Source organism: Mustelus asterias, chromosome 5 (assembly GCF_964213995.1).
Source record: "Mustelus asterias chromosome 5, sMusAst1.hap1.1, whole genome shotgun sequence".
NCBI lineage: Eukaryota > Metazoa > Chordata > Chondrichthyes > Carcharhiniformes > Triakidae > Mustelus > Mustelus asterias.
Window position 1 is genome coordinate 79,558,564 of NC_135805.1, and position 13,710 is coordinate 79,572,273.

Below are 13,710 nucleotides of genomic sequence, written 5' to 3' on the forward strand. Positions count from 1 at the left end.
AAGTGAGTCACAGGTAGGTAAAGATCAGACTTTTGTGGATGGAGAGTAGTGTGCAGAAGATTACACAGTAAGCAAAACGTACAGCATACTAGTTTTGGAGGAAATACACCTAGTTGTTTCAACTAAGATGTATGGATTGCTCAGTTATAATTTTTATAATGCCTTTATTTTTAACACATTAAAGATACCAGCTATCTGTGGCTCCTCGGCCCACCATTGCTTGGATTTCAAAAACTAGCTTTCAAAAACTAGCTTCAGCCAATTGTCACAAATTTAGATACTTTTTAAAAAGTATTCATTAGGGGATATGGGCATAGCTGGTTAGCGTTTATTGTCCATCCCTAATTGCCCTTGGTGGTAGTAGGCGGCACTTAGAATCTACTGGGACTTCAATGGTTCAAAGATTTTTGATCCAGCAACAGTGAAGGAACGATGATGTAGTTCCAAGTCAGGATGGTGTGTGACTTGGGAAACTTTTGCAGGTGGTGGTGTTCCCATGGATCTACTGCCTTGTACTTCTAGGTGGTAGATGCCTTGAGTTTGAAACGTGCTGTGGGAGGAGTCTTGAGTTGCCACATGCCACTATGCATCAGTGGTGGAGGGACAGATTGTGTAAGATGGTGGATGGGTTGCCAGTCGATGGCGGCTTTGGCCTAGATGGTTTCAAGCTTCTTGAGTGTTTGAACTGCACTCATCCAGGTGAATGGAGAGTATTCCGTCACATGCCTAACTTGTGCCTTCTAGATGGTGGGCAGGCTTTAGGATGTCAGGAGGTTAATTATTCACGGCAAAATTCACAGCCTCTGATCTGCTCTTGTGGCCATTGTATTTACATGGCTGGTCCAATTCTGTTTCTGGTCAGTGGTGACCCCCAGGATGTTGATAGATCCAATGAATGCCTGATGCATTCACAGTTTGCATTTATGCAGTGCCTTTAATGTAGAAATCATCCCAAAGCACACTGGAGACATCATCAAAAAGCAAGCTGAACTAAGGAAATGGTGCTGGAGCATGGTGACGTCCACCAAACTGTGGCCAGCATTCCTTCTAATCCTATCTTTTACTCTCTTTCTATGCTGCTTAAACCTTATTCTAACTCTTCTAAACTCTCATAATGTTTTAATTCAATCTCTCATCTTTCTCGCGCCCAACTATGACTAACACTAGATTCTGCACTCCCTTCTTTCCTTCTCTATGTACAGTATGCTTTATATCGTGTACAAGAGACAATACTTTTCACTGTATGCTAATACATGTGACAAATCAAATTAAAGGAGGAGAGATTGGAAGAGAGGGGCAAAAGTTTGGTTAAAAACTGCGAGACAGCAATGTGGGGGAGGAATTCCAGAGCATGCCCATTGTTTATTTTTTATATTCACTGTTCTGCCTCGTTTAAAGTTTTGTGGCTTGGATGCTTTAGAAAGGGCTTTGATTGCATGCATCTTAAATAAGAGTACAAAGACTGGTCATTGGCTGAAGCATGAAGTGCATGAAATTTAAGGGGAAGATAAATTTAACTTTGTGAGGACAACAAAGCTCTGCAGCATATGCCTTTGTGGTCCAACAAGAGAAGAAGAAAGCTTGGGCATGGCTGTTATTTATGTGCTCAAAGCTGCAATTTTATGTGACGTGGTATGGACAAGTGGTGCTTTGTTGGGAGTTCACAACAACACAAACAAGTTTGAAGAAACAGTTGCTTTGGTCTATTGATTTCATCTTTTGATTGTAGCAGCTGTCTAATCTGAGTTCAGTGTCCTAGCCTCACTCAGCCTTCCCTCCAAACTGTTCCTGCTGATGGTCATACTCTGTGCAGAACAAAAACAAAAGTACTTTGAAGTTCCTATATTAAAAATCTTGATAAGTGCAAGTTATTGCCTGTTCTAAGCTTGCCTCTCTGTCTTGAGCCCTCTTGTCTTGGCTTACCTGAAAATATTTTGCTTTCTTATCTTTATGCCTCTGAGGGAGTTAGCATTTTCTTATCTAGTTATCAATTCAGATTTTCAATGCTAGTTGCTTTCTTCTACATCACATGGGTGTTTCCATTAGTTATGGCCATCTGCTCCAGAGACATTGACAGCAGTATAACTGTGGGCTGACTAGGACACTGGGCAACTTCAGCATAACTTCTGGAAGATTTAAACTCACTTGAACTAGAAACATTGCATGCATCCTTAAGTCAGTTTGCAGCCCTCTTGGCAAGCTTTATCTTGCCCATGGCATGCACAAGCCTCCAGTTTTTACTTGAATTTCTCTTTGCTGCAGAAGAAGTGTTTTTCTCTCTTCTGTTAAAACCATCTTTTAGTATAACTGTTTGTTTCTTAAAGAGAAACTCCAAATATATGGGTTTATTTTAAGTTTCAATGATTCTTGTAGATTCTCTAACTTTTTTTGATTGGCAATTGTTTTGAGGGTAATGATACAGGATACACGGCCTGGGACTGAAACCATGCCAAATTTCGGATAATGAAATCAGGAAGCTTGCCTTAGACCAAATTCAAAGAATAAGAAATACATGAAATAAGGTATGAGAAAGAATAAATAATAATGTCAACTTGGTTCTCAGGAACTTGACTGGGGTGTGACTGTAAACAAGGTGGTGAAGTCAATAACTAGTCTGGCGCACCACTGGTACTTGGACAATAAGTCTGAATTTAATTTAACTGGATGTCAAACGGAATTTTTGTAAATGTCTGGTTTTTGGACAGCCAGGTTTTGGGTGCCCAACCTGTGGAAGACTGATTAACAAGTTGGTGGTTTTCCAGTTATAGTCCATGTCACATTCTGAGTTTCAATTATTTTACTTACGGTTTATTCTTATATCTGCCACAGACAGGGGAAAGATGGCAGAATGATCCCCCACTTTTTGCCACCTTTTGACTGACATACAGGGGTGGATGAGAGGAGGCCATTAATCCACAGAGCCTGTTGTGTTTTAATGCCATCTCAATGAGATGTCCTAGAAGTTGTTTGCATTCTAATGTCTTCTCCAGATATGAAAGCTAGGACCTTGTGTAGTTCCATGTATGTTGGCAGGAAAGGAAAAGGTCATCTGAACACTCAACTCCAATTTGTTTCTCAAGCAGTGTGTCCATTTTCCATTGTGTGTTTAAAAGTAAAATGTCTTTTGATTTTGTACTCCATGAATCGGCAAGCCTGTATTGTGTGAGTGTGACGCTTTGGACAGTGGATATTTGATGTAATCAGAAGTGACCTGAACTATAGAAAAATATTTTTGATGTGCAGAGTTGTGGACAATTTCAACCCCTCAAAGAACAAAGTAAAATTTAATTTGCACAATAAGGATTGTTTGAAAGACATCATTTGACGTCATTAAACACTGGACTTTTACCAGAGTTGGGTGCAAGTTCAGCTCAAGCAAGTGGAATGGATGTCTTAGTAAGCTTGCGTTGTGTACCTATGTGGAATAAGCTGAGGCAGTCTCAATCCTCTTCCTACTGGATGGACGTGAGCCTACTGCCCAGAATTGGTCCTAGTTTGACAATGATTGATGATCATTCTTGAGCTACAAGATATATGCTGTGGAAGAAAATGGATATATAAAATGTTGTATGGCAGGGAAGTGATAGGGTAGTTGCAGAACAGTGTTAAGATAATGTGTGCTATATGGTTGCTGTGCCATCAAAAATCCCATGGTAATATTTCTTACAGCAGAAACAAAGATGTTTTTGCTGTATTGTTTTGAAGGCATTTAATAACTTGGGTGTTTTACTGATTACTGATTTATACCTTACCTAAATTCATGTTTCCACTTGTTTTGAACTGTTTGCCTTTTGGCAATTTAGGAAGCTTGGATAGCTAATACGAAATTGGAGAACTGAAGTAGATTAAAGCTTTTTCCCCCATTCTTTAATAATCACATGTCGTAACCTTGGATTATTTGGACAACTTTTAGTTGCACCAAAAAGTAAATATATCTCTTTATTTAAGAAACAATTGTGCAGTAATATAGTGTATGCAGAAAAGAGCCTTATTGACTCAAGTTACATAAAAGGAAGTTAACCAATCATACTTTGAGGGGCATTTATATTGCAAGGAACTGTTGTTGAATTGTAAGAGGGAGCCCATCTTCAAAATGAGCAACTAAAACTGCCGCAATGTAATACATTTTTCCAGAAAAGTGGTTTTGTTTTGGCAAAGTGACTAACTTTGAACATTAACTTAGGAATCATTACTCACATGCCCAATCTTTTACCTCTCATTTCCTCAACCACTAACTTATTCTTGTTTTTGCTTCAGTGACTAACTCTGGTAGTGCATTTCACAGCCTTGTATCGCTCTGTTAAAGCATCTCTGCATTAAATTTTGTATTCACCTCTATTTGTTTCACCTCATGCTAGGCCTTCAAACACGAGAAACAATCTGCTTTTGAAAGTCCCATTGCCTCGTACACCTATCCGATAACTCTGTAATCTCCTCTGTTGTAAGAAAACAGCCATAATTTTCGTTATATCATCTTTGTATTCTCATGACCAGTCGCTTCCTAGTGAATCTGTGCTTGTACCCTTGCATCAACATTCTTCCTATAGTGTGGAGTTCAAAACTGCACGCAGTAATGCAGCTATGGCTCACTTTGTGTTTGCTTGGATTCATCATTACATTTAAAGTTTTATATTCCTGTCAAAAAAAACATTCTATTAGCTTTTTAATGCCCATATCCAAATAGTATGGTTGCTTTGAGTGGGTTTCATACATAAGTTCCTGGGTTCAGGGAACCTAGATGTGGATTTGTTAAATGGAGAAGCAGCAGAAGCAGCTAAATGAATCGCCTCAGTCCCTACCTATCCAGCCATTAAGTAATGGCTTCCCTCCCTGCTCTCTCACTGCATCTGAAGTCCCTCAAATATATCCTGGATGCTCTTATTTCTCATTTGCAGGCTGCTCTTCGGTGACAGCTTCCAGAACTGCAACATTAGGTTCCATGTGTATGCTGAAGACATCTCCTCTCTTTCAATCCATTCCATCTCTAAATTGTCAGACTGCTTGTCCGACAAGCAAAAGTGAATAAGCAAATTTCCCCCCTCAAACTTTTGTTTCTTTGATTGCTGAAACAAACCTCATTCCCTAGTACGTTACTGGCCACTGTCTTGAGCCTGAACAGTGTTCACAACCGTGGCATCATAGTTAACAATGAGGTGGGCTTGTGACCATAATCACCAAGACCACCTACGTCCACTGTTGGTAACCTTGCCTGTCTCCACCCCTACTTCAGGCTCACCCGAGAAACCCTGATTTGTGATGTTGTTCATAAGATATAGGAGGACAATTAGGCCATTTGGCCCATTGAACCCACTCCGCCATTCGATCATGGCTGATATGCTCCTCATCCCCAATTTTCCTGCCTTCTCCCATAACCGTTCATCCCATTACCAATTAAAAATCTGTCTAACTCAAATTTACTCACTGTTCCAACATCCACCGCACTTTGGGGTAGTGAATTCCACAGATTCACAACCCATTGGGAGAAGTAGTGTCTCCTCAACTCTGTTTTAGATTTGCTTATCGTCCTGGAATGCCCCACCAGCGGAAACATCCGCTCCACGTCTACTTTATCCGTACCTTTTATCATCTTGAATACCTCAATTTGATCTCCCCTCATTCTTCTAAATTCCAGCGAGTACAGGCCTAAACTGTTCAATCTCTCTTCATATGACAAACGCCTCATCTCTGGAATCAATATAGTGAATCTCTGCTGAACTGCCTCCAATGCCACTACATCTTTCCTCAAAAAGGGGACCACAACAGTGCACAATATTCCAGCTGCAGCCTCACCAATGCCTTGTGTAGTTGTAACAATACTTCCTTACCTTTATATTCTATTCCTTTAGCTATAAATGCCAACGTTCAATTTGTTTTCTTTATTATCTACTATACCTGCATACTAGCTTTCTGTGACTCATGACTGAGGATACCCAGATCCCTCTGCTCTGGAGCACCCCGATGTGTCTCCCTATTTAGATAATAAGGCACCTTCCCATTTTGCGACCAAAATGCATGACCCCTCACAGATCTACGTTAAATTCCATCTGACACATTTTGGGCTATCTACATCCATTTGTAAGGTTCTTATTTCCTGATTGCAACTTACTGACCCGCCTATTTTTGTGTCATCTGCAAATTTGGCTATAGAGCCTTCTGCACCTGTACCCAAGTCATTAATATAGATTGTAAATAGCTGGGGCCCAAGGACCGAACCCTGTGGCATCCCACTAGTTACTTTGCCATCCAGAGAAAAAAACATTTATCCCAATCTGTCTTCTGTCCATCAGCCAGTCACCTATCCAAACTATAAATTACCCCTAATCCCATGTGATCTAACCTTGTGAATTAACGTTTTGTGTGGCACCTTATCAAACGCTTTCCGGAAGTCCAGATATACTATATATACTACAAGATCCCCATTATCCATTTTGATTGTTACATCCTCAAAGAACTCTAGCAAATTAGTCAAACATTATTTGCCTTGCATAAAACCATGCTGACTCTGATGGATAGTGTTTTGACTTTCCAAATGTCCTGATATTGCTTCCTTGGTAATTGTTTCTAACACTTTCTCAACAACAGATGTTAAACTAACTTCTGTAATGTCCCATATTTTGCCTCCCTCCCTTTTTGAATAAGGGTGTTACATTAGCATTGTTCCAATCCACTGGAACCTTTCCTGTGTCCAGAGAATTTTGGAATATTATAACCAATGAATCCACTGTCTCAGCCGCCACTTCTTTTAATACCCTAAGATGTAGGCCATTAGGCCCTGGGGACTTATCTGCCCTCAATCCCAATAGTTTGCTGAGTACCTTTTCCCTATTGATGTTGATTATTCTAAGTTCTACCCTTTCTATTACCTTTGACTTGTCCATTCCTATCGGGATGGTACTCCACCATGAAAACTGAGGCAAAGTATTGATCTAGCATCTCTGCCATTTCAGTGTTCCCCACTATTAACTCACCGGTTTCATCTTCCGAGGGACCAACATTCACCCTGGCGACTCTCTTCCCTTTTATATACTTGTAGAAGCTTTTGCTATCCTCCTTGATATTTTGCGCTAGTTTTCTTTCGTAATTTACCACAGCTCTTTTTCATACTTTTTTTAGTATCCCTTTGTTTATGTTTGAAAGTTTCCCAATTTTCCAGCTTGCCACTGGCCTTTGCAATTTGGTATACCTTAGCTTTTGTCTTTATATTGTCCTTGACCTCCTTGTTTAGCCATGGATGTTTGTACTTCCCTTACCCATCTTTCTCCCTCACTTGAATATATTTTAGTTGTGAGGACTTGAGTATCTCCTCAAACAACTGCCACTGCTCGTCCGCTGTCCTACCTTTTAGCCTTCCTGCCCACTCTATTCGGGCCAGATCTGTCCTCATGTCTATGTAATTTCCTTTGTTTAATTCCAGACTGTTAGTGTGGGACTCCACTTTCTCACCCCCAAACTGAATTTTGAATTCTATCATACAATGGTCACTATTCCCTAGAGGATCGTTAACAATGAGGTCATCAATTAATCCCCCCTCATTACACAATACCAAATCCAGAGTAGACTGCTCCCTGGTTGGTTCCACAACATACTGTTCCAAGAAACAATCTCTAATGCATTCAGTGCCTCCAGGCTACCTTTGCCAATTTGATTCTTCCAATCTATGTGCATATTAAAATCACCCATGATTATTGCCATACCTTTCTTGCAAGCCCCCAGTATTTCCTGGTTTTTATTGTGCTCCACTGCAGAACTATTGCTTGGGAACCTACAGATTACTCCTACCAAATCTTTCTTTCCATTGCTATTTCTTGTTTCTACCCAGACTGATTCCACATCTTGATCTCCTGTGCTTATCTCATTTCTCATTACAGCACTGATCCCTTTCTTCGCTAGCAAAGCTATATCACCACCTTTTCCTTTCAGTCCATCTTTCCAAAATGCTGAGTATCCTTTGATATTCAATTCCCAGACCTGGTCTCCTTGTAACCATGTCTCGGTAATCGGCACCAAATCATACCCTTCTGTTCCTATTTGCGCCGTTAACTTATTAATTTTGTTCCAAATGCTTTGTGCATTTAGATACAAAGCTTTTAAATTTGTTCTACTCGTAAATTTCCCTACTGTTTTATAATTCCTTGGTGCATAAAGCCATTCACCTGTTCTTTCCCTCTCTTTTATTGTCTGGTAACCCCATCCGCCACATTGCTAACCTACACTCTTACTACCTCCAATTTGGGTTTCCTAATTTCCCCTACAACTGAACACCACCTTCCCCACCCCCCCTTGTTAATTTTAAAATACTCTCCTGGCCAGCATTTACATTAAACTTGATCATTCAAAAGTCTTCTGCTCGTATATCGTCGCACATCATGTCCTATTCACCCATTGTCCTTGTGCTCATGGGCATATTGGCTCTTGGTCTTGGAATGCCTCAATTTTAAAACTTCCATTCTTTGTAAATCTCACATTGGCCTCCTCTCTCTGTCTCTCTCTCTCTCTGTTGAGACCATGGGATTTGTTAGTGTATTCCAGAGAAAAGTTGCATAGAATATTGGAGTAACTTTCACTTTAAGGAGCTCAGCTGTTGTAGGGCAAAATGTGTTGGCATAAAGGGGAAGGAACTGGTAGATTTAATTGGCAATATTATAAGCCAGGATTTTGACTTCCTCCTTGGTTTGAAAATAAACCAAAATCTTGAACTAGGGTTTTTTTTTAAATAAAGAGGAAGAAAGTACTCTTTTCTCCCTTGCTGGAAAAAGTCAGTAAGCAAATACTGAACTGTAAAGTGAAGCAAAGCGCTCAGAAATGGTAGTGCTTACACAATAATTTTGATGGCAAATGGGAACTAGATTGAATTATACTTTTACGCATCATGTATGATTTATTCATCTATTTCACAAAGGATAAATCAATTTTCTCATTTATAATTGACTTTATCTTGCAAGTACTTACCACCAATGTTCCTTCTGGAAGATGGGAGATATGAATGGGGATTGTGTGAGTTAAGTGTCTAATAAATGCAAGAAATATCTTATTGTTATGCAACTTAATTTAACAATGTCTATACTGCAACTCTTGCTGTGAAAAGAATCCTTGTGCAATATCTCTTTCTGCAGTACCTCTGTGTTTGCTTAGTGATTCACTCTTTAGTAGCAAAGCAATGAGTAATTGCAGCAAAATAGTCCCTTGAATTGTGTTAGGGGGAAAAAAGTCCCCAAAACCAAAGTTGATTGGGCCAAAAAAAAACTTCCTCATCTTTTTCCTCCTCAATTTCCTTTAGCCATGTTCCCTTCCAGCATTGACTCATTGCCAGATTATGATTTCACAGTGCTGGTTACCTTGGGGCACAGTTTTAAATGTGTTGCTTTCAAAATAAGAAAAAGAAAGGACTTTCATTTGATACAGCATCTTTCAAGTGTTCAGTTTATAGCCAATAAAGTGCTTTGAACTACAGTCAGTATAATAATTTAGGAAAATGCATCTACTAGTTTACACATGGCAAGATCCCACATTCAGCTGTGGGTTAATGAGCATATAATCCATTTCAGTAATGTTGGTTGAGGAATGAATACTAACCAGGATGCTCTAGGATGTTCATGTAGTTCTTTAAATTTTCATTGGGAATCTTTACCTCATCCCAAGAGGGCGGACTGGGCCATGATTCAAATTTTCAGCTGAAGCATTGCACCTCAATGTACAGAACTCCCTCAATACTGACTGGAAGTTGAGCACAAGTTATGTACTTGAATCTCTGTAGTGGATCTTGAACCACCAATCTTCCGATTCAAAAATGAATCATTGCTCATTGATCCATCACTCCACAGTAAATGTTGGCAGGGTATTTGACGTGGAGATGCCGGCATTGGACTGGGGTAGACACAGTAAGAAGTCTCACAACACCAGGTTAAAGTTTTTGACAATGGACTTCCCTGCAGTGGTACTGTTTTCTACTATGGTACTGGGGGAGGCTTGGTTGCTGTTGGTGGTGATGCCGAGTTTTTCGAGTTTCCTGTTCTTGGTGTGCATGTAGATGGCGTAGTTCCGTTGTCGCGTCTGCTTGGCAGAGTTTCACAGCTGGTCTGCGTCCTGAGTCTGGCGTCTTTAACCTGGTGTTGTGAGACTTCTTACTTCGGGTATTTGACCACACAACACTACAGCTATACCTGACTCTATCTTTGTGATCTCCATATGTAGACGTAATGCACATAAACTGGACCTGCTTTTCATTCATTCATGGGATGTGGGTGTTTCTGACAGGATGAGCATTTGTTTCTCATTGCTAATTTCCTTGAAGGCAGTGATGAGCCAACACCTTGAACTCTGGTGCACACACTGTACTGTTTGGAAAGAAATTCTGGAAATTTGACCCAATGACAGTGAAGGAACAGCGATGTAGTTCCAAGTTAGAGTTGTGTAGTGTGGAGGGTATATTGCAGCTGGTGGTGTTCCCATGCATCTGCTGCCCACTTTCTCGGCAGTAGGGGCTGTGACTTTGGAAAGTACAGTGCAGCCCCGTTATAACGCGATGGTTGGGGTCCATAAAATGTTATTGCAAAAAAAGCGGGGTTGCGCTAAATTTGCCAATCATGAGCGGAAAAAAAAGGGGTCCAATGATTCATCGCGTTATATCCGAATTTGCACTAAATCGGGTCGCGTTAAATCAGGGTTCCACTGTACTATCAACGGAGGTTTTGCATGTTGCACACACCTGCTGCCATTGTGCGCAGGTGTGGAGGGATATTTAAGGTGGTGGATGGGGTACCAATCAAGCACCTGCTTTGTCCTGAATGCTGTCGAGCTTCTTGAGTGTTGTTGCATCTACAGTCATCCAGGCAAGTGAAGAGTGTACCATCATAGTGCTGACTTGCGCCTTGTCATAGGCTAAGGGGAGTCAGGAGGTCAGTAACTTGAGGTTGTAGCCAACATAAATGGATCCAATTAAGTTTTGGTCAGTGGTAAGCCTTGGGATATTGATGGCGTGGGATTCAGCAATGTGAAGGGGAGATGATTAGATTCTCTCTTGGAGGTGGTCATTACCTGGCACTTGTTACTTGTCACTGATCAGTCCAAGCTTCAATGCTGTCCAGGTCTTGCTGCATATGAGGCTTCAGTATCTGAGGAGTCATGAATGGTATTGAATGCTATGTAATTATCAATGAACATTCCCACTTCTGAACTTAAGATGGAGAGAAGGCCATTGATGAAGAAGCTAAAGACAGTTAGGTTTAGGACATTGAGGAATTCTCTCCCATTTAATGATCAAGATTTACAAGTGATATTTTCCAAAGCAGATGGGAAATGAAATGAATTCTATCTTTTTGAGGCTAATGTAATGGGTCACACAAGGAGTGAAAGCCTTTCTATTGGCACCAGGTTTTGCAGATTTCCTGCCTAATATGCCTTGTCCATGGGCCCCTCATGTCAGCCCATACAGGCAATGAAAGTGCCACTTGCTAATTACCGGTGAACGACAGTAGCAGTAACCGCCTCTGATTTAGAGGAGCTTGAGGTGAGAGTGACTACCCTCGAAGTTAAGGCAGCATTTGACAGTGTGACATCAAAGATCCCTCATAAAATTTAAGTCAATGGGAATCGGAGGTAAAATTCTCCACTGGCTGGAGTCATACCAAGTTCAAAAGAAGATGGTTGTGATTAGAGACCAATAATCTCAGTTCTTTGACTTGGCATATTTAGGCAGGAAATCTGCAAAACCAGTAGAAAGGCTTTCACTCCTTGTGGTGTGACCCATTACATTTGTCTCAAAAAGCTATAATTTGACTAATTTCCCATCTGCTTTTGAAAACATCACTTACAACTCTTGTTCATTAAATGAGAAAGAACTGCATGAAAATGATACACAAACACCCAATCTGCCACAACTGTCCACATTTACAGATTTTAACTGCATTTTTAAAAAAAATCATCAATTAGATGTGAGTATCGCTGGCTTTTATATTGCCAGATGTTATTATCTGTCCCTTATTGCCCTAATTTGGTTAGGTTGACACTTCGTCCCACTTCACTGTGCCTAAAACTCTTTCCACATGAATCTGACCATTTACTGCTATGTGCTGCTATCTCAACATCAAGAGGTTGAGTGGTTAGAGTGGCTGGGATTGGGCAGATTGAGGCCTCAAAGATTGAAGTGACGTTTGCCTCCGAGATGCTGCTGCAGAACTTGCTTCTGGTGGCATGTCACTTGTGCATCAAAAAAAAAACACTTTCCATTTAAACAGTGCTTTTCACGGCCACTGGATGTCTCGGGATTCTTTACAACCAAAAAATTATTTTTTTGAAGTGTAGTCACGTTTGTAGTACAAAGATCACAGTGGCCAATATGTGCACAGCGAGCTCCTACAAACAACAATAGATAATGACCGTATAATCTATTTTGTCATACTGATTGAGGGATAAATATTGACCAGGGAGATATCTCCCCCTATTATTTGAAGTAGCCATAGGATCTTTTGCATCAACCCAGGCAAGGATAGAGAGCAGCAAGCCAAATTTCCAGTAATTGTGTGGAGGACTGCATTCCGAATTGTTGTGCTGTACTAAACTGAAAAGTAGAAAGCTAAGTTCATGCATCAGTTCATAATATTCTGTCATGTCTATTTGTGTCCTTAATTGACAAAACTTACCTTTGACCATGCTGCAGTGATAAATGTAGTTGATGCAAATTAAGTTGAAGTTCCAATGTTGTAGTGGAATCTAATGCCACAATGACGTTGCACAGAAAAATACACAAAAGAGGTCCCTGAAGATTATTAACTCTGCCCATTTTGTATTTAAATATTCTGTACCTACTTTTGTTTTGTCAATGGCATGCAAGCATTGTCACTGTCAAAGGTTGCCTTAATGCTTTGGATGTTGAATAAATGAATTGCGAACCACCCAATACAACGCTTATTGATGGTGAAATATATTTACATATCTTCTTCAGTGGTTCAATCACTTATAATAAAGCAATCTTTGTGGATTTAGGTCACAGCCAAGGTGGTAGCACTACAGCTTGTGTTCTGAGAAATATCTGCCGCAACTAATTGATGGAGAGTCTTGAAGCATCTTGGATTAAATGAAACAAACAGGATTTTGAAGGTAATAGTAGCAGGATTATTCACCATGCTATGTGTAGTGAGATCAACATAGGAGAATAGACCAGATGGATTTGATTTGATTTATTATTGTCACAAGTATTAACATACAGTGAAAAGTATTGTTTCTTGCACGCTATACAGACAAAACATACCGTTCATAGAGAAGGAAATGAGAGTGCAGAATGTAGTGTTACAGACATAGCTAGGGTGTAGCGAAAGATCAACTTAATGCAACGTAAGTCCATTCAAAAGTCTGATAGCAGCAGGGAAGAAGCTGTTCTTGAGTCAGTTGGTACGTGACCTCAGACTTTTGTATCTTTTTCCCGACGGAAGAATGTCCAGGATGCATGGGGTCCTTAATTATGCTGGCTGCTTTGCCGAGGCAGCAGGAAGTGTAGACGGAGTCCATGGATGGGAGGCTGGTTTGCGTGATGGATTGGGCTACATTCACAATCTTTTGTAGTTCCTTGCGGTTTTGGACAGAGCAGGACCCATACCAAGCTGTGATACAACCAGAAATAAGGTTTTCTATGGTGCATCTGTAAAAGCTGGTGAGAGTTGTATGTGACATGCCAAATTTCCTTTGTCTTCTGAGAAAGTAGAGGCATTGGTGTCC

The 13,710-nt window shown here is 40.4% G+C and overlaps 1 protein-coding gene across 4 annotated transcripts in view; it reads left to right on the forward strand.

The window, feature by feature from the left end:
- cd2ap (CD2-associated protein) overlaps positions 1 to 13,710 on the forward strand; it is a 234,441-nt gene that overhangs the window by 11,999 nt on the left and 208,732 nt on the right. For 2 of the 4 annotated variants that reach the window (XM_078212883.1, XM_078212881.1), the window contains exon 2: positions 12,994 to 13,095. The exons of the other annotated variants lie outside the window; for them this stretch is intronic. The gene's annotated coding sequence lies outside the window, so the exon portion shown is untranslated. The remainder of the gene's footprint in view (positions 1 to 12,993; positions 13,096 to 13,710) is intronic. 4 annotated transcript variants of the gene reach the window in all.